The sequence below is a fragment of the Stenella coeruleoalba genome (genome assembly GCF_951394435.1).
Source record: "Stenella coeruleoalba genome assembly, chromosome: 5".
Taxonomy (NCBI): Eukaryota; Metazoa; Chordata; class Mammalia; order Artiodactyla; family Delphinidae; genus Stenella; species Stenella coeruleoalba.
In genome coordinates, this window is record NC_137150.1 from 35,807,125 (window position 1) to 35,832,087 (window position 24,963).

Genomic DNA, 24,963 nt, shown 5'->3' on the forward strand with positions numbered 1-24,963 from the left:
AGCCACTTAAAAATAAAAGTAAAATGAAACAGATGATATAAATGTTAATATCTTTTACTTAACCCTTATAACCCAAATATCATTTTAACATATAATCATTATATACATTATTAATAAGATATTCCATGTTTTTTTCATATTAAGGATTTAAAAATATCCAAAGTATTATCATAGCTACATTTAATCAATATAAAAATTAATGAGAGAATCTACATTTTTTTTCCCATACTAACTGTTTGAAATCACAATTTGGTTGCTAAATTTTATTACAAATACTTGATCAGTATTTAGATTGCATAAAATTTACAGTCGAAAAAGTAGTATCACATATGCAAATTGTTGCTAACATAAACATTTCCCAATAATTACATTGCGTATCTGTTTTTTAAATTTTAATATAATTGAAATTAATTAAATTAAAAATTCAACTCCTTAGTGTCATTAGCCACTTTCAAATACTCAGAAGGCTCATGTAGTGGGACATGCAACATTACATACTACTGGCAAAAATAAAATAATTTTACAAAATAATGTTGAATGAAAGAAGCAATGTGGAAAACAATACATATAATATGATTCCACTTATATAAAGTTCAAGAAGAAGCAAGACTAAACTGTGTTCTTTATGGCTGAAAGAGAAAAGGCAAAAGTAAATTTAAAAAGCAAGGAAATTATTCTTAAAGTCATGATAGTGGTTCCCTCTAGGAAGTCAGAGAGAGGGTTGTGATTGGAAAAGGGCACACGGGGGGCTTCTGGGATGCTGGCAGGTTTCTTTCTTGACATGAATGGTGTTACGTGGGGATCTGCTTTGTAATTATTAAACAGTTGAACAGTTGTTCAATTGAATTATTGAACAGTTATGTATATTTTATGCACATTTTAGTTTTCAAAAAATTTTTAATGGGGGAAAAAAATCAGATGGCTTCATTTGCCCTGATACAGTTGTGTGTGGGACTTCCCAATAAGGTTTGGGGAAAGAGAGGAGGGAAGAGCAGCTCTGCAACATTGGTGCCACCCAGAGCTGGGTTCTAACAGAGACTTCGTGGTCTAGAGAGTAGGCTTTAGCTATATGATTTGGTGGGAAGAGTGGGTGGTATGTGTGTGTGTGATGTGAAAAGAAGGTTTAAATGGAAACAGAGCAGAAATCACCATCCCTAAATCAAATAAGACTTAGGTTGTTTAGGTGGCACCACTACCCAGCTTTCCTCCACATATAGGAGTTAGTCCTATGTAGTATATAGTTGTAGTTATTTTGCATTTTGATCCAGAAATAACCTTTTCGTTTTTCAGAATTCTCAGTGAAAATTATTTGACTGAATTACATAAGGACTCATTTGAAGGCTTGCTATCCCTCCAATGTTTGTAAGTTAATCATATTTATTTATGAGTTCTTACCTATAAAGTAGATTATCTATAAAGTAATTAAGGGGTTCAAGTTAGATAATCTCTTCAATTTCTTCTAGCAATAAAATTCTACAATCCTGTGAGTCTGTATAGGGCCCCAGCCCATCACTAGCACTAAATATCTCCTATTCATTTTTAATTTTTTAATTATATAGACAAGGTATAGATAGAAAAATACACTTTAGTTGTAGAGGAAAAGTGGTAATGATGTCTGAGCAATTATAGACTCCCATATGAACCTTGTTATATAAGTGTTCATATACTCTTCTTCTGTATTTATATTTTGTTTATGACTTATGGATCAAATCTGGCCCACAGTCCGTTTTTATACAGCCCATATGTTAAAAGTGATTTTTAAAGGGCTGTAAATGAGAAAAAAAAGGAAACGAAGAAAAATATGTGACAGAGACTGGATGTGGCCTGCAGAGCCTAAAATATTTACTTATCTGGCCTTTACAGAAAAGGTTTGGAAAAATTGGTTTAGTGAAATGAGAGGAATTAAAGTTAAACTCAAATTGTCACCTACAAGACAAGAAAATATAGAACACTTAGATTAATATGAATGCCATTAACCCCTAACTTTGATAATTTAATCTAAATTAAATTAACATTTAAATATTAGATACTTAAGCAGATGAATTATGTAAACTGTATTGTCAAGGGACTTTCCTGGTGGTGTAGTGGTTATGACTTTGCCTTCCAAAGCAGGGGGTGTGGATTCGATCCCTGGTCAGAGAGCTAAGATCCCACATGCCTCATGGCCAAAAACGAAAACATAAAAATAAAGAAGCAATATTGTAATAAATTCAATAAAGACTTTAAAAATGGTCCACATCAAAAAATTTTTCTTAAAAAAATCAGTATTGTCAAGAACACATTAAGTTACCAAAATAACAAACACTTGTTAAGGATTTCAATGCAGGAATTGTGTTACTAATATTAAGAATGTTTAAGATGATGGTTAAGTGGTATATTTAGAAATGTTCACACTAAATAAGCATCTCAGAAATGCCCCTAACAAAAATCTCTCCAGCCTTTTTATTTCTGTTTTTTTGTTTGTTTGTTTGTTTTGTTTTTTGGGCACGCCACACAACTTGTAGGGTCTTATTTCCCTGACCAGACATTGAACACAGATCCCTAGCAGTGGAAGCGCCAAGTCCTAACCCCTGGATCACCAGGGAATTCCCTCTCCAGCTTCCTTATCAAAGAGGAAATGCTTGCCTAGTATTTCTTTTAATATAGGGATAAACAGATAACTGTGTTTTTTGCTATAAAAGCTCAGTTTTTGTCCTTTGTCCATGGCATCCAAAGTTGTGTATGTCATTAATCTTTATTAAGTGAATGAATGATCCTCTTTAGCAAATAGATTCTTCTTGCAAATATAAAAGGCTTAAGGGAAGTGGGTATAAAGAGCCTCACATGACCCGAAAAATAATTCTTTTAATTATCAAACCTTCCGAGCCTTAAGGGGCAATCACCTTTATAATAGTCTCTTCTCTGCCATCTGGGCTCCAAACCTTACAAACACAGTTTGCAGAAAAACAAATAAGATAACTGCTCAGTGGACTAAGCCCTTCATTATTTCTACTATGAAATACTTTATAATCTGATTATTTCATGTCAGCATAAGTATTCTCATTCTTAAAAAAAATGCCAATCAATAAAAAAGTGAAAAAAGAATATGCTAATACGCACTATGCCTAGTGTTGTAAACATGAAGATGGGTAAGACAGGATTCCTTTCAGCAACTCATGATCTCATAGGTAAAATAAACATATAATAAGCTCAAACCATAATGACAAAGTGCTGTGGAGGCACCATGAAGTAATAAATCTACATTTCTTTCAAAACAGTCATTTCCTCCTTCTATTCAGTCCCCAGCTATTTGTTGATTTTATAAATATTTGAGTTTGCTTTATGTCCACGCGTTGGCTTTAAACATGATAGACGCTGCACACTAGCAGGATCTAGTCCATACTTTGAAGGAGGAAATGCTCAGAGGAAATGGGTTGCAAAAATAGCTATATTTAAAGAAAGAAATGAATATGGGGAAGGAGAGCTATAAGTTGGTATTGGAGCACAAAAGAGGGGAAAAAAGACTTCAAATTGGATCAGGGAAGATGTTATTAGAGCAATGCTGTTTAAATGGGAGCACGAAGGGCCATAGGGTATCAATGACAGACATCTTAGGAAGAATAAGGTTGCAAAAGGAAAGTAGGAGAAAGGCAAAACACAGGAAAAATACTCTGAGTACCTTTAGAGTACAGGTGGGAAGATTAGGGGATTAGAGCCAGATCATCTAGGGCTTTGGAGGCCAAGCCAAGGATAACATGCCAAGCTAGCATGTTACCACAGCAGTGCTTTAGGACAAGCATTAGCCTGCAACAGAACCAACCACTTGGAGGGTTTGTGAAAACGCAAGTTCCAGCCCCATAGTTACTGATTCAAGAGGTCCAGAGTAGGCTGAATATTTGTATATTCAATAAGCTCACAAATGATGCTGGTATTTGAGAACTGCTTCCAAAGAGTTAATCTGGTGATTGCGTGGAGGATGGCTTAGAAAGGGGGAGGGTAGAGATGGAAACACCAGTCAGAAGACAGTTATACCCATCCAGGTGAAATGAGAGACTAAGCTGGAATCAATGGAAATATGGTAGTCAGCTATCGTCAAGAGTAGGTATTTTCGAATAAAAGTCAATATGATAGAAAGTGTAATCCTGAAATAACATTACATATTAATGATAGGAGTAACTTCCTTTCCAGTTGTGTGAATGGTTATCTTTTATTTCTTCTGGTAATGAATTGGCCTAGAAAAACAGAACTATACTGGGGAGTGTGTAAATATAAGAATATTCCTTTTAATATTAGAAATTATAATGATATATAGAGATAAAAACTTTGAGCTCATAATCTAGAATTTGATGAGACCACAAAAGGTGGAATCTAATCACTGCTTCTGCCCTCAGGAAAGGTTACCTCCAAAATCTATCAAGATCTATAGTTGTATATTTAATTTATGAAGATCCTGAAGGTGAGACTCTTAAGAGAGGTGAAGGCAGGGTTAGGGGCTCTGGAAGGTTCAAATAGTAATTCCTAAGGTTTGGAGTTTAGACCAAAGCTTCTTATTTATTATTATCATTCTAACTTCTACTAGTTATCCCTACTAATTAGATATCTAAAAGCTAATTGACACAATATTTTCCTTTTACTTTTCCTAGAGATTTATCCTGCAATAAAATACCGTCTATCGAAAGACGTACATTTGAACCACTACCTTTTTTGCAGTTTATGTAAGTTACAAACATAATTCATTATGTTTGCAAATTTTATAAAGCTTAATTTTTTTTAATTAATTTGTTACTCATTTTGAAATATGAAAATTACTACTAAAATTTTGTAGCAAATCCTTTTTGTCTCTAGCAAAGATTAGTGTGAGAATTATTACAGAGTCAGAGTGAATCATTATAGAGCAGTGGTTCTCACCCAGGGTGATTTTGCACGCAGGTGACATTTGGTAGTGTCTGGAGATATTTTTCCTTGTCAGAACTGTATATGCTACTGGCATCTAGTGGACAGAGGCCAGAGATGCTACAAAACATCCAACACTGTACAGGAGAGCCTCCCACAGCAAAGAATTATCCAGCCCAAAATGTCAATAGTGCTGCCTTTCTAGAGAAATAAAGATCACTTAACACAAGTATTTAATAAGCATTTACTATTTTGTATCTAATGCACCACATATATAATCATGAAAGTATAAATCTTAATATCTTCCACAGTGAGATTTCTTTAGTGTATGGAGGGAGTAGTGATGTTATGTTTCATCATATACAAATTAGAATTATTGCCAAAGGATAAATGTTCTGAAAGAATATGTATTTTTCTTCTTCTTTTGCTTGTGTTTTTTTTGTAGAAATCTTGGTTGCAATTTACTCACAGAACTGAACTTTGGAACGTTTCAGGCCCAGCATGGAATGCAGTTTTTACACAAATAGTAAGTGAAACTGAAGATGAATAAATGTAAAAAACTGTGTGTAAAAACATCATGCAGTTATTGGTTAGCTGGGTGTAAACCCAGTATGAACTCTGGAAAGTATGTCTTGCGAGCCATTTTTTTTTTTTTTTCAAATGAGGAAACTAAGGAACAAAGAGGCCATGAGACTTGTTTAACTCATATATATGAAACACCCTGCTTTCCATAGTACTGATCTTTGGCACGGGCAATAAAAGGCACCAAGCAAAAGCACTCAAATTAGCATTGTCATGGAATCCCACTGATGCCTCTCCAATATGCAAATGGTTCATGAAGTTCCACTTTTGAATTTAACTTTGATTCCTGCTCATGTGCAAAGTTCCTAACTGCATAAAATATATGCAACACAGAGCTGCAAAAAATAAGTTTAGCACCGAATTCTTCAGGGAGCAAAAGGTGTGGGTGCTTCCCCAACCATTATTAGCTCTTTTAAATGGTAAAGCAGAAAGAATTCCTGAACACACACCACAGGGCTCTCCCCAGCCACCCAGAAAATTAGTTTTCAAAAAGCATATATCTCTGGGGCTTCCCTGGTGACGCAGTTAGTTGAGAAGTCCGCCTGCCGATGCAGGGGACACGGGTTCGTGCCCCAGTCTGGGAAGATTCCACATGCTGCGGAGCGGCTGGGCACGTGAGCCATGGCCGCTGAGCCTGCATGTCTGGAGCCTGTGCTCTGCAACGGGAGAGGCCACAACAGTGAGAGGCCTGCGTACAGCAAAAAAAAAAAAAAGAAAACAAACATATATGTCTGAAATGAATTATCTGTGGCCAATAGGAACCTTTGAGGTATGGGAAAAGACGTTGTTTGTGTTCAGCTGTAGTGTGAAAAATATAAAGAAAATACATTGCTGTAGCCTAATTCAATATACTTTCTTTGCTGACTACTCTTCAATAAGAAGTCTGGGTTTTACGCCCCTTCAGCTCAAAAATTCTGTGATTTCTCATGACACAAGGAAATGATAGAGGGTACGTTCAATGGCCCGAAGGTGATTTCAGACTCAAGGTAAAAAGAGCTCTTCTACACCTGGCTTTGGAAAAGACTCTTACGTGTCTTCTGGGTCAGAAATCCAGTTTCACACAGTTCACACATTTTGGGTTAATGAAGGTTTTGAGGCTGTGTCTGGAACTGGATTAGCAATTCCTGCATATGCCTATCTTTAGCGGCCTCCTTCCTTTCCCTTTTTAGTTTGCTGATGCCTGCCTTGGGGAGAGAGCACCAAGGGTCAGTTTTTCTTTTGCCAGCACACAGGAGAGCGGGCTGATGAGGTCCCTTCACCAGGAGGTTTTAGTAGTGTCAATACAAGGTCTTAAACTCACCACCTTTCCTAAACATCCTATAACACCAAGAGTTCCTTATAAGAATCAGAGTTTCACTGTAGTTATGTAGACAACACAGGACAATACATTGTGGAAATAAATAAATAAATTGCAATTTAAAAATTAATGAATTCATTCAAAAACATTCACTTAGTGCCATGCCCACTGTGTGTCAGCACTGTATTAAGTGCTGGGGATACAAAGACGCATAGGGCAGGGACTTTGTCCCCAAGAAGCTTTCATACTGGAAGGAGAAAGGTGAATGTTGATGGGAAAACATATATGAGAGCCATTCTAGCATCTATGCAGCAGGGTAACAAGGTGAGGGAGGGGGGTGATGAAGTAGAAAATGGGTGGTAGTTTAGAAAAGATTTGTAATGGAAGAGGCACCAACTCATTCCTTTTGAATTTGTGTTCCTCTTAAATGACAGAAAAAGTTAGTGAAAGAATCAGAACTATCTGGTGTTGGAAATAAATTAGTACTGTACTCCTAAAACTCGTTCAAAGTTACTTTCACAAGATTGTCACAGTATAGTATGTCTTTGTTTTGGGCTAAGTCTTTCTAATAGACAAAGCTAATTTGCTTCAGGAAACATTTGCCATGGTGAGACATAAGCTTTATTGCATCTCTTTCCAAAGGCAAGCCACCAAGGGAAGACACCACTCTTGAGTTAAGTCATTTTACTACCTATAATGACATATTACTGGGGTGTTTATAATTTGCCTGCATTAAATAAGTTTGGAAAAGGGCCCCAGCTTAGGTGGATTTATCATGAATTCAATGAAGCTTAGGGTTCAGGGCTCCTCACTTGCATAGGTCCCTTCCAAGGTCTTGAGAAGGGTCCTAGCAATTTTTGTATTCATAACTTTGCATGTTTTTATTAGATAGGATTTCCCAAAGTAGATGAGCTTCAGGCCCCACAAAACCTTGAGTCATCACCGGGTTTCAGGTAATTATAAGTCAGCAGGTTTCTTGAATGAAGCCTCTATGTTATTGACAAATATCAGGTGAAGTAGTTAGCAGTGTGGTAGTCTATTTTAAATCTGAAACCTACTTCAAAAATGAACCAAGAGCTTATTAATTAATAAAGTACCACTTTTTGAATGTTGGTAGTAATCATATCTCTTTCAGATAAAATCAGGAGTGAAATATATTATGGAAAACCAGCAGTGGTTGATAATCCTAAATGTTAAGTATACTTTTTTCTGTGACTTTAAAGTGTTTCTCCTTCATTCACTCATGCAGGTCCAGACTGGTGGCTTATTTTTAAAATTCTTTTAGTCACTTCTTTGGTTCTAACAATACAAGCTCCTAGATTTTAGAAACTGAAGGACTCTACAATGTACAAAGGCTATAACTTAACGAGACAGAGAATATTCACATGTTGCCTTGTCTGTGGTACATCAATATTGTACCAAGAACATAAGGACTAAGAGAGAATAAGAGGAAAATCAAAGCCTTATCCATCTTGAATTATTTACCCTATTGTTGAGAATATCAATGAGGGAGGTGTGGCCACACTATGAAGGCAAATTGAGCTGTCATCACAGAGCAACCCTAATGCTCCCCCAGTCAACTATCATTGGTTTCCTTTAGATAGCTATGTACACACAAAGCTGACACACTTCAGGGTGCTGTCATCACTTTTTGCTATGTACTAGAATCCTGGCAGCTTCTCAGATTTAGAAAGGCATAAACGCTAAAAACAAAAAAAAAAACTTGGGTCTGCCCTTTGGGGTGATTCAGGTGGCTGTTTTATTTGTAATAGTTCAAAATGTTGAGATTGTCACAACTAGCAACTAGTATACTTCTCCCAACTGCATCTTATTCTTCCCACCTGTAGTATTTTCTCCCATTGTATATGTTTTTTCACTTTCTTGATAGTGTCCTTTGAAGCACAAACTTTTTAAATTTTATAAAATCCCATTCATGTATTTTTCCTTTGGTTCTTTGTGCTTCTGGTATAATATCTAAGAAACTGTTGTCTAAAGCAAGGTCATAAAGATTTACTCCTGTGTTTTCTTCTAAGAGTTTTATAGCTTTAGCTCTTACCTTTGGATATTTGATCCATTTGGAGTTAATTTTCATATATGGTGTGAAGTGTAGGAGTCCAGCTTCATTATTTTGTGTGTGGATGTCCCAGTTGTCCCAGGATCATTTGAAAAGACTGTTCTTTCCACATGGAATTGTTTTGGCATGCTTGTTGAAAATCAATAGACCAGATATATGAGGGTTTATTTCTATAATGTCTATTCTGTTCCATTGATTTACATGTCTGTTCTTATTCCAGTACCACACTGTGATTGCAGTAGCTTTGAACGGAGTTTTGAAACCAGGATGTGTGAGTCCTCCCACTTTGTTCTTTACCAACATTGTTTTGGTTATTCTGTTTCCTTGAATTGCCATATGAATTTTAGAATTAGCTTGGCAATTTCTGGAAAGAAATCAGCTGGAATTTTGATAGGAATTGCAGTGGAACCATAGGTCGATTTGGGAAGTAGTGACATTTTAATAAGATTATCTTCCAGTCCATGAATCCAGCATGTCTTTATATTTATTTAGATCCTTTTCAATTTCTTTTAACAGTTTTGTACTTTTCAGTGTGAATCTTGCCCTTACTTGGTTAAATTTTTCCCTAAGTATTTTATGTCTTTTGATGCTGTTACACATGGAATTCTTTTCTTAATTTCCTTTTTGGATTACTCATTGCTGGTGTGTAGAAATAATATTGATCTTATATCCTACAACCTTGCTGAACTCATTTATTAATGCTATCAGTTATTTTCCTACATTCCCAGGAATATATCTTGTGGTCTTCCAGTTTCCCAGGAATACATTGGAACATTTAAAAGTCTCTGTGGACATCTCATTCCTCAGCTTTTCTTTTTAAGTTTTTTCGTTGGGCTGTTTTCTGCCCCAAACTGTTATCCATTGCCTCATGCAACCGCCATGTTAAAATATTTGCTTGAAAATGTTTTCCAATAATGCCACCTGAGAAGCAGCTTTTCTCACTAGACAGCTCTCAGTCAGGTCACAGGCAAGCCTTTCAAGTGAGGTCTTCCAGGGACCACCAGACATGTAAAACAATGATAGTTCTTTGGGAATGTGGCTTTGAAGGCCCTCCCAGTCCATGCTGCTCCTTCTGGTACCAGGGATGTGGGCTGTTTTTCAAGGCTACCACTGGCATGGAGAGCAAAGGTCAAGGACAAGTTCAAGCAACACAGATCTCATTGTTCTTACAGAAATTAATATTTTTTCCTTGAATAAATTGCTCCACAATGTGCAGCAACCTGTTGGTTAAATTTCCAGAGTTCAGAAGAAGTTGATTCTGACAATTTTTGCCAGTTTTGTTGTGGTTGTTGTTGTTGTTATTGGTATTGTTGCTTCTATGGAGGGATGAATTTTCAGATGTCCTTCCTCCATCATTTTTACTGATTTTCCTGCAATGTTTTTTAAAATCTGTGAAGTCTCAATGACCATAGGCTAATTAAATATTTGTCATGGGAGATGATTAAGGAAAAAATAAATAAAAAGAGAAATAAATAAAAAAATAAAAAGAGAAAATATAATTCTCATAGAGGCTTTCCCAGATGGGGAGATGAAGTTTGAAAGGTATTTCTATATTTAGTGCTCTCAAAATTAAGGTTCAAGTAACAGATGTTTAAAACATGCCCACTTTTTTTTTCGTTCAGGTTAAACACAGGCTTTAGAGTCAGAACTGAGTTCAAATTCCATCTCTGCTTCTTACTAGCTTGATGACTTAGGACAAGTTATGAAACTTCTGTGTGCCTCAGTTTCTTCATTTGTACAATGGGGTACTATATCTATCACATAAGGTTACTGTGAGGATTAACTGTTAAATGCTGATTACAGATGCCTGAAAACCCAAAAGATAGTAGTTTTGATAGTTATCTTTCTAATATTCTGCAAAAATACGCCACTAATTCTTGAGTAGAGTTAACCTAAAGTCAGATATTCTTTTCTTTCTTCCTGTTTCTTTTGGGGGTTTTTTTTCCCCTTATTTGTTTTAAAGAATTAAGAAAAAAGAAAGAGAAAGAAAGAAAGTACTAAGAAGAAAATCCATCCCAGCATTTTGGAATAAAATTTTGCTTCCCAAAATTAATTTGTTTATTTTATTGATATATAAAGAAAATGTTATTTATTTATTCGGGAAACATTTAGTAAATACCTAGTAAATATTAGGCACTGTGTCAGACAGAGGAATAATAATGACAATGAAGTGTGATCCCTGCTCTCATGTTGCTGACGATCTAAGAGACTGACAAGTAAACAGGTGATTACATACACAGTAACAAGACTGTGATACAAGTATACACATGGGAGTATGTGATGGGAGTATGGCTTTCACCAGTTCCTCTTGGATTTATCTCTTCTTCTTTGGCTCCAGAACCAGGGAATTAGCCCTATTTTTGTCTTTAACTGGGTAGTTTAAATCATTAAATTTAAAAAAAATTGTAGAGATGAAAGAAAAACACCTTGAATTATGGAGGACACTAGAAATAGCACTTTTTTACAGAGCAAGGGCTTCCTACTAGCATAGTCACTTTGAGGGTTTTGAACCTGAAAAATTCTTTGGCATATTTTTTCTTTGCTAGCCACTTTTTTTCTGTTTTTTTCTTTGTTTGTTTGTTTCTCTTCTCCACTTTATCATCCAGAGACCTGGGTGGTTCCCAATGAAAGAGTGTATTAAAGATTCTGAGGGTGATTTAGAGGTAAAGACAGAAAATGATGTTTTTTTAACCTTCAAGTTCCATAACAAAAAAAATGAATATAAGCTTTCATGGAAGTAATTGAAAATGCAGACAATTTTAATTCCATTCCATTTTTCACAATTCTCAATCATAATCCTTTGACAACAGTTGAAGATTCTTATCTTTTTAAATTGCCAGCATTAAAATATTTGTAAGTACTGCAACAGTTTCATGGCTCAAGATGTAATTTCTGCTCTTTTTTACTTTCGTCAGAGATTGAGTATTTTGGCTAAAAAGTAATGATTTAGATTTTAACTGGGTTATTGAAAGTAAGAATTATTGGCAAACAAAAGGATTAAGAGAGAACATATATGGGTAAGACAGCCAGCAGAGAATGAGAACAGTGTTGAAGAACACATATAGTTATGGAAGATGTAGATGCATGTAGGAATATTATTTAACCCAGAAAGCAAAAAGGAATAAGGGGTACATTATTTTTTTTAAATGAGTGATCAAAGAGGTAGATGCAATTGAAAATGAGAAGTTAGGATAATAAAAAATGATTTTGCTGTTCAGCACCCAGGTCATTCATTTGATGATGCAAATTTAAATTTCTTCAGTAAGAGTTCTTTAGAATTATCATCTATGGAAAGTCAGAAGCCAGAATTGAAGTAATCCCATGTTAAGTATCTTTTTAAGTTTAGAATTTTTGTCTTTGGGTTTTATACCATGCAGGTTTGGGATTCTCCTTCAGAGACATGGGAACAACACAAGTGTCACTTACGATAATTGAAGGCATCCTCATGATGACCCTTGAATTGGAAAAACTGTAAGTTGATTTTTCTGATATTTATTTTCACTCAGTTGTTTTTTTAAGGTTTGTTTTATTATTTTCTTAAGTGGTTTATTTATGTATAATATTCATTTCACAAAATTCACTGTTTTTAAATATACAGTGTGATGTGTCTTGACAAACGTACAGTTCTGTAGCCACCACCACATTTGAGGTAAAGAAACCTTCTGAACTCCCAAAAGACCCCTCATGTCCCTTTGTAGTCAATCCATCCTCCTCCCACAACCAGCCCCTGGCAACCACCAATCTGATTTTTGTCCGTATAATGTTGTCTTTTCCAGACTATCTTAGAACTGAAAGCATCTGTTATATAGCCTTTTGTTTTTGGCTTCTTTCACTTACCAGTCTCTTTGGAGACTCATCTGTTTTGTTGCACCTGTCAGTAGTTCATTCATTTTTATTGCTGAGTAGTATTCTAGTTGTGTGGATACACAGTTTGTTTACACATTCATCGTTTGATGAACATTTGAGTTTTTTCTAGTTTTTTGGCTATTATGAACAAAGCCTCTGAAAACACTAACGTGTGTGTGAACATATGTTCTGTGCGATCATATGTTTTCATTTCTTTGGGGTAAAATACCTAAGGGTGGGATTGCTTCATCATATGCTAAGTGCATATTTAACTTTTTAAGAAACTGCTAAACTGTTTTCTAAGTGCCTGTGCCATTTTGCTTTCCCACTAGCAGTCTATGGGAGTTGCAGTTTCTCCACATCGTCACCTGACCGTTATATATGTTTTTTAAAAAAAATTAGCCTTTCTAATAGGTGTGTAGTTGCATCTTGTGTTTTTTGCCACATTTTGCATTTCTGTAATAGCTGATGATGTTGAGTGTCTATTCATGTGCAAATATCTTTTTACATGAAGTGTCTGTTCAAATCCATTTTTTAATTGGATATTTATATTGAGTTTTAAGAGTGCTTTATATAAAAAGCAATGGAAAAAGTCCTTTCTCTCAGATATTTATTTAGTAAGTATCTTCTCCCAGATTGTGACTTATATTTATTGTATTAAAGTGTCTCTGAAGACTAGAAGTTTGAAATTTTTGATGAACTCTAATTTAGCAATTTTTCTTTTTTTTTCATATTTATTTAATTTATTTCTTTGCTTGTGCTGGGTCTTAGTTGCAGCAGATGGACTCCTTAGTTGCAGCTCATGGGTTTCTTAGTTGTGAGATTTGAACTCTTAGTTGTGGCATGCATGTGGGATCTAGTTCCCTGATCAGGGATCGAACCCGGGTCCCCTGCATTGGGAACTTGGAGTCTTAACCACCAGGGAAGTCCCTTAGCAATTTTTCTTATATGGTTTGCGCTGTATTGTGTCTTATCTAAGAAATCTTTGTCTGAGACCCCATTGTCTAACCCAAAATCACAACGATTTTCTCCTATGTTTTCTTCCAGAAGTTGTATAGTTCCATTCAGGTCTATGATGCATTTTGAGTTAATTTTCATATATGTTTTGAGGGAAGGGTCAAGTTTCACTTCTTTGCAGTTTAAAAAACTATTTCTGTAGGACCCTATTGTGACAGCTTATTACACAACTTACTGCACCTTAAATTGTGCTATCACCCCTCCAATATGGCAAGCTAATAGAAACTTTCTGTTATGCCAAGGCTAGTTGAGGGGATTGCGTGAGATTAGTATGTGGAAAGGGTCCTGCATTTAACACTCTATTCCAGCCATCTTAGGTCAACTGACAAATGAGTGTCTTCACCACACCATCACACATTGGTCACTGCTCTAGCCTCATCTTCCTCAGCCTCCCACAGCATCTGCCACAATTGTGATCCCTCTCTTGTCAGGTAGATGCCCTCCTCTCTGGATATTAAAAATTATTTCCCTATGTAACTACAATACTGTTAACACACAGTACTGAAGAAATTAAATTCCTACACAATAATATTACCTAATAAAGACTTGCTATTCAAATTTCCCCAATTGTCTCTCTCATATAATATCATTTCTTTTAACAGCTTTTTGAGGTATAATTGACATACAATAATCTGTGTTCACACACACACATACATACACACCATGAAGATATCACCAAAATCAAAATGTCCATCACCTCAGAAAGTTTCTTAATGTCTCTTTATATAATTCTTCCTTCCTATCGTTCCTTGCCCTTCCCAATCGCCATGCAACCATTGATCAGCTTTCTGTTTGCATTTTCTAGAATTTTATGTAAATTGAATCATACAGTGTATACTTTTTTCTAACTGGCTTCTAACTCAGCATGATGATTTTAATCTTCATCCATATTGTTGTATATATCAGTAATTCATTTCTGTTTATTGCTGAATAGTATTCCATTATATGGATGTAGCCAAATTTATCTATTCACCATTGATGGACATTTGAATTGTTTCAGTCTTTGTCTATTACAGATAAACTTGCTATGAATATTTGTGTACAAGTCTTTGTATGGATGTATACGTCCATTTCTCTTGGATAACTACCTGCAAGTAGAATGGCTGGATCATTGGTAAGTGTATGTTTAAGTTTTTAAAAAATAACTATTTTCCATAGTAGTTTGATCATTTTACATCTCTACCAGCAGTGTATGAGAGTTGCATCTTATTCACGTTGTGGCCAACACTTGCTATGCTCAGTATTTTTAATTTCAGATCGTTTAATAGGTGTGTAGCTGTATTTCACTGTAGCATCCCCAATGATTAATCATGTCAAACATCTATTCATATGCTTATGCTTATTTTCCATGTGTATATCTTTGAATCTTTTATCTATATTTTTCTGGAGTTTTGAGAGTTCTTTATATATTCTGGAAATTAGTCCTTTATCCAATATATAAGTTGCTAAGTATTTTCTCCCATTCTGTGACTCATCTTTTCATTCTCTCAGGAGTGTCTTTTGCAGGGCAGAAATTTTTAATTTTGATGGTGTCTAATTTATCTATTTTTTTCTTTTATGCATTATGTTTTTGGTGTTGTATAAGAAATTTTGCCTAACTCAGGTCATAAAATTTTTCACCTGTTTTGTTCTAGAAGTTTTATAGTTTTATGTTTTACATTTAGATCTCTGAACCAATTTGAGTTCATTTCTGTATATGGTTTGGATGGAAGTTCCTTTTTTTTTTTTTTTGCACCTGGATATTCAATTGTTCCAGCATCATTTGTTGAAAAGACTATTGTTTCTCCACTTAAATGCCTTTGAATCTGAAAGTCAGTTGTCCACATCTCTCTACTTTTGAACTTTCCATTCTGTTCCTTTGATTTTTTTGTCTATCTTTACCCTGCTATCACAATGTCTTGAAAGTGTAGCTTCATAGCCCTTGAAATCAGTTACTGTTAGTTCTTCAACTTTGTTCTTTTTCAACGTTGTTTTAGTTATTCTAAATTTTATTTCCATATGAATTTTAGAATTACCTTGTCAATTTCTATAGCAAAGCCTACTGTGATTTTGATATATAAATCAATTTGGGGAGAATTGATGTCTTAACAATATTGAATCTTCTGATCCAGGAATACATTATATCTCTCCATTTATTTAGGTCTTCCTTAATTTCCCCCAGCAATATTTTACAGTTTTCAGTGTGCAAGTCTTTTACATCTTTTGTCAGATTTATTTAAGTATTTTATATGTTTGATTCTATTATAAGTAGTATTTAATAACTTTGATCTCTGATTGTTTGTTGAGATAAATTAATCTTTTTGTATGTTGATCTTGTACCCTGCAAACTTGATAAACTCATTTATTAGTTCCAGTAGCATTTTTGTAGTTTCTATCAGGTTTTATACATAATCATGTTATCTGCAAATAAAGATAGTTCTACTTCTTCCTTTCCGTTCTGAATATCTGTTTTTTGTTGTTGCCCTATTGCATTGGCTAGAACCTTCAGTGCAATGTCAAATAGAAATAATGAGAGTAGACATCCTTGCCTTTGTCCTTATCCTGGAGAGAAAGTACTTTGTCCTTCACTATTAAATATGATGTTAGGTTTTTTGTAGAAGTCATTTATCAAGTTGAGGAAGTCTCCTTCCATTCCTATTCTACTGAGGGTTTTTTTTTCTTTAATCAGGAATGGATGTTAGATTCTTTCATTCTTTTCTTGCATCTCTTGCAATGATTATGTGGTTTTTCCCTTCTTTTCTTAATTTGTTTATTTCTGGCTGCATTGGGTCTTCATTGCTGCATGCAGGCTTTCTCTAGTTGTGGCGAGCAGGGACTAAACTTCGTTGCAGTATGGAGGCTTCTCATTGCAGTGGCTTCTCTTGTTGCAGAGCACAGGTTCTAGGTGCACGGGCTTCACTAGTTGTGGCACATGGACTCAGTGTTTGTGGCTCACAGGCTCTAGAGCGCAGGCTCAGTAGCTGTGGTGCATGGGCTTAGTTGCTCCGTGGCATGTGGGATCTTCCTGGACCAGGGCTGAAACCCATGTCCCCTGCACTGGCAGGTGGATTCTTAACCACTGCCCCACCAGAGATGTCCTGATTTTTCTTTTTTATAGTGTACTAAATTGGGTAAATTGATTCTCAAATATTAAACCAACCTTTCTTTCCTGAGATAAACCCCACTTGGTCATGATGTATCATCTTTTTATATATTACTGGATTTGATATGCTAAAATTTTATTAGGAATTTTTGTCTCTGTGTTCATGTGAGGTATTGGCCTATAGTTTTCTTGTAATGTCATTGTCTAATTTTGATACGGTGAAAGTTGGCCTTATAAAAAAGTTGGGAAATATTCCCTTCTCTTCAACTTTCTGGTAAAATTTTTGTAGAATTGGCATTATTTTATTCCTTAAATGTTCGGTAGAATTTATCAGTTAAGCCACCTGGACTTGAAGTTTTCTTTGTTGGAAGGTTTTAAACTGCACATCCAATTTCTTTAATACCTTTATTCTTTAATAAACTTTAGTACTGCATGTCTTTCAAGGAATTTTTCCATTTCACCTTGAATTTATTGGTATAAAGTATTCTATAATATTCTCTTATTATCCTTTTAATATCTATAATATTTTTCTGTTTTCCATTTTATTTATTTCTACCTTGATCTTTATTGTGTTCTTTCTTCTCTTACTCTGTGATTAATTTGCTCTCGTTTTCCCAGATTAAGGTGGAAGTTGAGGAAGCTGAGTACAGCGTTAGCAATATCCCACATGTTGACATATTATGTTTTCAGTTTCAATGAGTTCAAAATAGTTTCTGATTTCCCTTTTGATTTCTTCTTTGACCACAAAGTTACGCAGAAGTGTGTTGTTTAGTTTCCAAATATTTGGAGCTGTTTCAGATTTGTTAATTTCTAAATTATTTCCATTGTGTTCAGAGACATATATTGAATGACTAAAATCCTTTAAAATATTTTTGTAAATATTTTTTTAAATTTATTATTTTGCTGCGTTGGGTCTTTGTTGCTTCGCCTGGGGTTTCTCTAGTTGCGGCAAGCAGGGGCTGCTCTTCGTTGCAGTGCATTGGCTTCTCATTTGATATCTTCTCTTGTTGCAGAGCGCAGGCTCCAGGTGCGTGGGCTTCAGTAGTTGTGGCACACAGGCTTTAGAGTTCAGGCTCAGTAGTTGTGGCATACGGACTCAGTTGTTCTACGGCATGTGGGATCTTCCCGGACCAGGGATCAAACCCGTGTCCCCTGAATTGGCAGGCAGATTCTTAACCACTGAACCACCAGGGAAGTCCCTATTCCTGTATTCTTAATCTTCTGTGTAGATCCATATTCCAATATGGTATCATTTTCCTTCTGCTTAAAAATACTTATTTTAAAATTTCTTATAGTGAAATTCTACTAGTAATGAATTCTTTCAGCTTTTGTATGTCTGAGATAGTCTTTATTTTGCTTTTGTTTTGACAGATCTGGGTATAGAATTCTAGCTTGATAGAATTCAATTCACTACTTTAAAGATGTTATTCCACTGAGATCTCATTTACATTGTTTGCAACAAAAATTCTGCCGTCATTGTTTCCTTTCTTCCTCTGCATGTATTGTGTAGTTTTTTCCTCTGGCTGCTTTTAAATTTTTCTCTTTATTGCTGGTTTTGAGCAATTTGATTATTTTTTGTGCCTTTGTGTAGTTTTGTCCATGTTTCTTATGCTTAAAGTTCATTGATCTTCGTGAGTTTGTGGGTTTATACTGTTTACCAGTTTGGGAAAATTATGGCTATTATTTCTTCAAATTTTTGTATTTCTCCTCTCCTTCATGGACTCTAAGTTCACATGTATTAGGCGACTTGAAGTTGTTGCACAACTCACTGATGCTCTATTCATTTTTGTTGTTGTTTTGTTACTCTTTTTGTTTCATTTTGGATAGTTTCTATTACTATGCCTTAATGCTCACTGACCATTTTTTCTGCAGTGTCTAATCTCCCATTTAGCTCGTTCAATATCTTTTTCATTTACACATGGTTTTTAACCTCTAGAAGCTCAATTTGGGTCTGTTTTACACTTCCCATGCCTATACTTAACATTTTCAATGTATAGTCTGGGTTTTTTTAACATATGAAATAGGTATAATAACTTTCCTTCATGTATAATAACTTTTTAAATATTCTTTAATGTCAATTCTAACATCTGTGTAGATTATACGTTAGTTGTGATTGATTTCCTTTTCTCCTCAGTGTGGGTCATAGTTTCCTACTTCTTTTCATGCTTGATAATTTTTCATATGATCCCCGATATTGTGAGTTTTAGTTTCTTGTGTGCTATATATATTTGTATTCCTGTAAAATGCTTGGGCTTTGTTTTGGGTGAAATTAAGTTACTCCAAACAATTTTATTCTTTTAGGTCTAGCTTTTAAGATTCTTTGGGTAGGAGTCCAAATACCCTTTAGTCTGGAGCGCATTATTTGCAAGTACTGAGACAAGTCCTGTCTGAGTATCATGAGGTTTTCCAGTCTGACTTGTAGGAACAGCTATTATTCCTACAACCCTGTGTGATATCCAGTTATTCTTATTATTAATCCTTTCATGTGGTTCTTTTCCTGGCATCAAGCAATTCCTCACACAAATGTACTGACCAATACTTTGTTGAATTCTCAAGAGATCCCTCTGCATATCTCCAGGCTTCTTTCTCTGTGTACTTCTTTTCTCTCTGGTAGTCTGCTTTGTGAACTCTAGTTACCTTGGTTTTCCCAGACTCTCAGCTCCATTTCCTCAGTCAGGGAGTCCACCAGTCTCTGCCTGGACTTCTCTTCCCTGTATGATGACCGGGACACTCTCTCAGAGAAGTAAGTTGGGGCAATTATAGGGATCACTTCATTTATTTCCCATTTCCTGGGGATCACTGAACTTTATTGCCTGAGGTCCAGTTTCTTGAAAACTGTTGTTTCATATGTTCTGTCTGATGTTTTCATTGTTTCAGGTGGGAGGTTAAATTGGTGCTTGTAACTTCATCTTGACCAGAAGCCAATAACAGTCTTTAAGTCTGTTTTGTTTTGTTACAGGGTCCAATTAAAGATTACGCATTGCACGTCATGTCTTTGTTTCCTTTAATCTGGAATATTTCCCTACTATTTTTTTTTTTTTGGTCTTTTATGACATTGGCGTTTTTGAAGAATCTGTGCCAGTTGTCGTGAAATTGCCCCACAATCAGTATTTGTCTGTTTCGTCATTAGATTCAAAGTAAATATTTTGGGGAAGAATACTATATAGGTGATGTATTCTTCATATTTCATCACTTCAGGTGTCCCAGTACTAAGTTTGATCACTTGATTAAGGTGATATCTTCCATATCTCTCCATTGTAAAGTTATTTTTCCCCTTGGTTATTGATAAATCATATGTGGGTTGATACTTTGGGATCAGTGAAGATCCTACTTTCAAACAACTCTTCACCCAGCTGTGCATCAATGATAATCCTAGTCTGAATCGATTATTACATTGATAGATGCAAAATGACACTTTCCTAATTCTATCTTTCCTTTTGCATTTATTAGCTGACATTATTCTATAAGGAAGAGCTCCCCCAATTTTCATTTTGAGTATCATTATGAACTCATGTGCTTTTTTTTCAATTAACTATGTTATACCTTATTATAATGATAAAGTTATTCTTTCGAATGTTCCTTTTGTCCAGATTTGGCCAATGTGATCTCTGTTATTGTTTAACCACACGGTGCTTTTTTATTACTAGAATAATTTCTAATATATTACTACTCACAAATAGGACCTTAGAAAGGGACTCCAGAAGGTGCGGTCTTATTCAGACTCTTCTTAGAAGTCTGCCTTCTTCCTGTGTACTCTCAACCCAAAGTGAGAATTTCGGGTTGGAAGGAGATACTTCTGAATTAAACTACAGATCAATGTCACCCAATTCTAATCCCTATTCCCTTTTTCCTAGGCATATACCTACTGCCATCTTAATCCTTCTGTTGGGCACCCCTCTCCTCCTCTATATTTATTTACAACAGTCAAGAGCAGCAATTGGCCAACCGGCCCCTATCCAGTTCTGCAGTCCATATGCCCCAAGAACTCCTTTTTGCACTGGTCTGTGGTGGCCTTGGCCTACCTCTTCTACCTACTCAAGTAACTCTTTTACGATGAATTTAATTACCTGTGTTTCCATTTATAGGATCTTACGTAGCCTTATGGCCTTCTGCCTCTGCCAGTTTAAAAATATTATTGAGGTTGTCTGTAAGACAGTCAAGGTGCGTTGTGACAGTGAATGCCTGACAGACGTCACACGTTGTGGTGAGTCTCAATTGTGGGATAATAAATTTTTAATTTAATATTTTAATTTTTAATCAATGATGATAAAGTTTAAAATTAATGATGTAATTGCATTATTTTAATTCATTCATTCAGAGTTCCAGCTCCCTAAGTTTCTAAGAATTACCCCGTTGCTAAAAATCAGATTATTGTTTACATTATTAAGCTAATAATATCTCAGTTACATTGTTAGCTTAATAATGTAACTGATCCGCATACATAAAGGAACAAGAGAAAGGAATGGAAGGGGAAAGGGAATTAACATTAATGGCCTCATATTCTATGCTGTGCCCTCTGCAAATGAGAACTTATTGATATAGTGCCTCACAGTTTGTAAACTGATTTTATATACATTAGGTCTCAAGTACCCTTTGTCTTATAGGACAAGTGTCAATATATTTTTGTTTATTTTGTTTGTTTCTGCAATTTTATAAAGAGTACAAGTGATGCTGTTTTATGTCCTCTTTGGAGCCTGAGAGTTTCTGGTTCCATAACCAGAAGCTGCTGCCTAGCCCTTCTAATGGAATGGAGAGCTATTTTATTCTTAGACTGTCAAGCTCTGAACTTGCTCTGAATCTCAAGCTTTTCTATCCACAAAACACTCAGGGGCTTTCAACTGTTTTTCTATATATTAGATTTATTGGCACTAACTTTTTAAAAAGCGCGGGCACGCGTTCTCTGGCGCAGTCCGCTTGCGCCCTGGGCCGCGCAAGCGCTGTGACGATAGGATGGTGCAGTTGGTACCTTTTGCGGTTCCCATTGGGAGTGACAAAACCTTGCTGCTGTGGGAGCTGAGCTCTCGACCCATGGCCGAGGCCTTGCAAGTGAGACGAGCCGGAGTGGAGGGAGGGCTGGAGGAAGCCGCCCCGCGCCCCAGTAACTGGGCGCCCCGGGGTAGTGCTTGAGTACCTCATCTGCCCGTGGTCTCCGCTGAGAGGAATCTTAGTTCTAGAGATGACCTGAGCAGTCAGCTCTCCCCCATAGATTTTTGAGAGTTGGTTCCCAACAGAAGGCATTGCCTCCTAATGCTTCTCGAAGCTTAGGATTTCAGAGGGAACCTTGTTCATGAAATGAGAAGTGTTTGGAGTTCCAGGCTCACCACAGTTACCTGTGGCGAAAGGCTGGGGGAATATAAGGGAATGGGCGGTTTGGTTTCCTGGGCCTGAAATTTACTGCACTTACTTAGCGTGGGACCGCCCTACAGCATTCTCTCTTCACAGTCTTCTCCCGGTTTGGCCTTCTGTATTCGGTCTGAGTCTTACCAAACGCAGCAGTGGCCTGTTCTGGGTTCTATGCCATCATCAAGTTTTATTCAGCGATGGATGCCCACAGAGCCCAAAAGGCATGCGACCAGAAGCAGCTTTTTCACACATCTCCAGTGAAGGTGGGTCCAAATGTGGAATTCCTCGCTCTACTGGGATGATGTGCTGAATTTAAAACTAATAGGCCATCGGGAATTCCCTGGCTGTCCAGTGGATAGGACTCTGCATTTTCACTGCTGAGGGCCCGGGTTCAATCCCTGGTCTGGGAACTAAGATACCAGGGGAAAAAAACAAAACAAAAAAGGCCAGCGTTTGTACAGCAGTGTGGTGTACAAAATGCTCTCAGATGCACTGCTCCACTAATCCCCCAGTTCCCCAGTTGTTTCTTTTTTGTTAGATGAAGACACTCAAACTCAGGATGGTTAAGTGACTTACTTAAGGTTCATGACAGTAAACGTGGAAACTAGAGGCCAAACCCAAACTTAACTGATGTTAAACCCCATGTCATTTTATGCTGCCCCTTAATTTAAGAAATCTTCACAAGAGTCTTCCTAATATTGACTTTTATGTGGATTTTAAATGTGTGAGGTTGACAATTTTTTTTTAATTAATTTATTTATTTATTTTTGCCTGTGTTGGGTCTTGTTGCTGCGTGCCGGCTTTCTCTAGTTGTGGCGAGCGGGTGTTGCTCTTCGTTGCTGTGCGTGGGCTTCTCATCGCGACAGTTTCTCTTGTTTCAGAGCACGGCTTCTAGGCACACGGGCTTCAGTTGTGTCTCACAAGCTCTAAGCACAGGCTCAGTAGTTGTGGCACACGGCCTTAGTTGCTCTGCAGTATGTGGGATCTTCCTGGACGAGGGATCGAACCCATGTCCCCTGCACTTGCAGGCGGACTCTTAACAATTGTGCCACCAGGGAAGTCCCGAGCTTGACAAACTTTGGTCAGATGTAACATAAAGGAGGCTTCATCATCATCATCACTCTCAAACTGCCTATTCAGAACTCCCTTTGGATTCCAGAAAATGGTTAAAATATTCTTTAATGCATTGCAGAAACATTATTCCATATCAACATGCCATCCAATTTTACTTTCCCAGAATTAACATTTCATTATGTGCCTCCATTCAGCCACCATTCCTTTTTCAAGGACCTTTTCAATTCCTCTGAATAAGTGAGTGAGGCTTAGATTTCCCAGACCTTTCCCTTTATAATTGTGTGTCTTCTCTGATTGGCTTCTTGCTCTGGCTACTTCCTACTGACCTTGCTGCCTATTCTCACCCACATTTCTTTTCTCACTGATTTCACCTATATTGAATCTGAGAACTCTCCTCAGATGGGACTCCAGGTATACTACCTCCCACTTCTGTAACCTATTTAACACCCACTTCAATCCTGGCTGTACTCTCTGGGATTGAAATGATCTTCTGTCAGACATTCTTTAATTTGCGGACCCTGCGACCATTTCACATACCACTCAGATATTACAGATGGTCCTGGAAAAAGTATGAAACAGTTACTTGGTATCAGTTGTGAGTAATGAGTTCTTTTCTTATATTGGACATTAAGACCATTCCATAAGCATAGGTTGTGAGATTTTCACGGCATAAAGCCCATCACCGATAGAGTAATGAAGAAAATGTTCTACAAGTCACTATAGAGTTGAGAGGAAAGGACATTCGTATTAGATTTCTTTATTTAATGCAGAGCCTTAGTTTACTACCCACACCCCCGAAATTGTTTCCTTCTTTACTTATGTGTTCTTTTTCAATTTTATTTATTTATTTATTTATTTGCTTCTACCGGCTCTCAGTTGCAGCAGGTGGGCTCCTTAGTTGTGGCTCAAGGGCTCCCCAGTTGTGGCATGTGGGCTCCCCATTTGCAGCAGGCATGCTCCTTTAGTTGTGGCTTGCAGGCTCCTTAAATGTGGCATGCAAACTCTTAGTTGCAGCATGCATGTGAGACCTAGTTCCCTGACCAGAGATCGAACCCGGGCCACCTGCATTGGGACCAAGGAGTCTTAACCACTGCACCAGCACGGAAGTTCCAATTATGTGTTATTTTATTCATTGGCAGGTATACATACTTCTTAGCTTTTTTCCCCCGTGTTTTTTATAAATACAGAAAAGAGAATAACATCTTAAAATAAAATGAAGGAAAGGCCTACTGTATCTGAGTTTTTCTCAGTAGCACGAAGGGAAATGTTTGCCAGCAAGAACTGTGGCAAGGTTATCCCAGATGTGAACTGTCTCTACTACCCAGGGGCTCAGAGCCCTTCTCAAATGAAGCAGAAGTAGACTGAAGCCAGTTGACTAGAGGATTTGCCTGTTAACTAAAGTTTCCTGGGGTTAAAACTCATCAATCTTGTAAAGATTTGGCTGAATTACAATGTTTGCTTTACATTCAATTGATGTAGGATGAAGTCTTGCAATCCTTATTTTTAGGAATTAAGTAAATTTTACTTGTTTAGGGTTATGAAAACTCTTGGTCTGAACTAACCTAAATTCCTAGTCCAGCACTGATAGAATGGGTATTATGTGTAGTAATCGTCTGGATATTATGATTGGTAATGATAGGAAGGTTATTTCTTTGTATGTTCAAATTTTTTTATTTTTCGTGTTGTTTAATGAAGGGAACATAGTGATGTGGAGTATGTTAGCTGCAAGTAGAAATATATGTTGAGGACTGCTATGATGGCTATTAGTGTTGGTAG

General features: G+C 36.5%; 1 long non-coding RNA gene across 1 annotated transcript; it reads left to right on the forward strand.

The window, feature by feature from the left end:
* The first annotated feature begins 1,289 nt into the window (after positions 1 to 1,289).
* LOC307186668 lies at positions 1,290 to 21,254 on the forward strand. Its single transcript, XR_013828446.1, has 7 exons — positions 1,290 to 1,362; positions 4,623 to 4,694; positions 5,318 to 5,398; positions 9,046 to 9,096; positions 12,203 to 12,296; positions 14,705 to 14,802; positions 20,856 to 21,254. It is a non-coding gene; the product is annotated as an uncharacterized lncRNA (long non-coding RNA).
* Positions 21,255 to 24,963: the final 3,709 nt, after the last annotated feature.